This window comes from Lactuca saligna, chromosome 1, assembly GCF_052625555.1.
Source record: "Lactuca saligna cultivar CGN05327 chromosome 1, ASM5262555v1, whole genome shotgun sequence".
Taxonomy (NCBI): Eukaryota; Viridiplantae; Streptophyta; class Magnoliopsida; order Asterales; family Asteraceae; genus Lactuca; species Lactuca saligna.
Window position 1 is genome coordinate 41,504,730 of NC_136417.1, and position 3,031 is coordinate 41,507,760.

Sequence of the window (3,031 nt, forward strand, 5' to 3'; positions counted from 1 at the left end):
GAAATTTGAATTCGTGTTTGTGTCAAGTGTAAAAAACACGATGTCATGTCGTGCCGTGTTTGTGTTCAAAATTCGACATGAAAGTAACACGATTTATTTATTTATTTATTGTTGTGTTTTTCGTATTTGTCATGTTATATATGATTACATATTAATTAAATAAACTAAGTGTTATATTATGTTATCTCTATTGTGTCGTGTCGTGTTTGTCGTTTTTTAAATGGTTCGTTTTCGTATTAACTAAAAAAACGACATCGTGTCGTGTCATGTTCGTGTTAAATAAAATTTTGTTGTGTCGTGTCGTGTCAGATAAAAACACAACACAATGGACTAAGTTGCCACCCCTGAGTGCAACAAATTTTATTAGAACGATTAGCTAGATATCAAATAATATAATACATTCAACCTATATTTAAAATAATTTTAGAATTGTTAGCCAAGATAATCGATAGTTGCTTTTAAGAACCAAATTTATCATGTAGTGTTTTTTCTGGACTTATCTTTAATCTTGGGATTCTTAGAATTGTAACATAACTAACGGTTTGTATCTTGGGTAGACGTACACAAAAAAAAAATTGATTTTTGAGGAGAAAAAAATTGGTATAAACCAAATCGGTTTAGATCAGATGTTGGTTTATATGATATTGATTCCATTTCAAGCTCGACCATCAGTTTGATATCGGTTTGAGATATTGTATATAGGGAAAATGACTCTTGAGGGTAATTAACTTTTGCGTTTGTACTCATTTGGTCACTTTTCTTTTTTTGTATTCAATATACCATCGAACTTGTTGTTGGTGTTTATCATAGCCCTTTTGACCGGCTTTTGACCTGTGATAGCCGGTCAAAGGGTTATGGTGAACACAAACAACAAGTTCGTTGGTATATTGAGTACAAAAAAAAGGAAAGGGACCAAATGAGAACAAACGCAACAGTTGGTTACCCTCCTGATTCATTTTCCCTTTACTCATTTACAACAAATCTCACATCATCTCCTACTGATATTAATGACTTTATGAGATTCATTTTTGCTTCTCTTCAAAACATAACCTACGAAAGGACATTATTCATACATGTACAACTTTGTAATGCACTTAAATATTTATTAGGGGAATCTTGACTAAGTAGGCGCATTTCATGACTACATTTACATTTGCAATCAAATGATTTATCGTATCATGGATTCTAGATAAGTCTACAAACGAGTGGAATCACAAGTGCTGTGATTTTTGAGTTTACTTAGCTTTAAGATCGAACTCATGGGATAAGATATAACATCAATATGTACAATATCATGCTGCTTTTGTAGACACATCACCATAATATTGTACATATTGATGTTGTATCTTATGTTGGGTTTTGAGCAATCTAACACTTCCTAAGTGTGCATGCAATCCTAATAAACCTTGGATTTATGTTTGTCTAAATACATGAAAAATAATAATTTTCCAAGGTTCATAACCTATCTAACATGGCATGGGGTACTTTTAAACATAAAAGAATTAGATGAGATTACGTACCTTTTTGATGAGTTTGATTCTTAAGGAGTTTGAGGGCCAAGCACCAATAGTGTGAATGCCTCAAATGGAATCATAAATCACCACAAGCACTTGGAAAACTTTGAGAGAGTGTATACACACTATAATTTCAGCCACACACAAACACACACACTAGTGGCTATTTCATGCAACATAAGCATGCTTATATAGTGTGCATGGTTAGGGTGAAACCCTAATAACCCATGACCTTTCCTTTTCCAAGGATCCATGGGTTAAAAGCTCCATGGATCATCCATGGACTTCCATACAAGCCTAGCCCATTAACAAATGAGTGTTAGCCTGTGACATCCCCAAAATCACGGCCAGAAAAGACCGATTTTTGTTTATGCTTTATAAAAATCAGAGTACTTCATTTTATAAAAAGGTTGCGGAATTTGTTCCCAGAAAAACATGGTAAATACGTTATTAAAACATTTTCGAAGAAACGTATTTATTTCATTTTAAAACATTTGGGATGTCATCGTTAATACAGGAACATAAGCATAAACAGAACTTACAATTATTCACACTAGTGGTCTACATCTCTTTAAATCTCTCAGTGTAATGTCACTTCATATCAACACCTGTGATATAAATAAACTGAGTGGGTCAGGTTGGGAAACCTGGCGAGCACATAGGGATTTCAATCCCACAATGTTAAACCATATATATAGTTTAAAATTCACAAAATATACAATTTCACCATACATATATATATATATATATATATATATATATATATATATATATATATATATATATATATATATATATATATATATATATATATATATATATATATATATAAACAACTCTTATCCCACCCCGTCGATCCTCGCAACGAGGCTATCCATACTCTCGGACCTAAGATTAGTCGTTTTACCTCCTCCATACTCTCGGATCAGAAATGAACGAATTTACCAAATCCATACTCTCGGACTAGGGACGAATGACTAATCCATACTCTCGGATTAAAGATGAATGATTATGCCTAATCCATACTCTCGGACTAGGGACAATAGCTAATCCATACTCTCGGATTAACGACGAATGATTATGCCTAATCCATATTCTCGGACTAGGGACAATGACTATGTCTAATCCATACTCCCGGATAAGTGACATATACTAACTTCTATTCTCTGAGTTTTACTCACTTGTACTCGTAAGAATATACTACCCAATATTCCTCATTTTTAATTTAGGTCTACTCTTTATCCTAAATTATCAAATATAATCAGGTATGTTCTTTAACACGAATTTCAAGCAACATCAATTAACTCGCACATAAACATATAATTAATACTTCAATCAATACTTGTATTAAAATCATGTTCATGAAAGGGACTATGCACTCACCTGAGAAGGTGGTGACTCGGTACTCGGACAACGCTTCGTTTACTTTAAAATAATTTCCTTCGACGAAACCTAGTATTATCACCAATAGATTTTAGTCTATTATTCGCCGAGACTAATTAATAGTCTAGCTATTA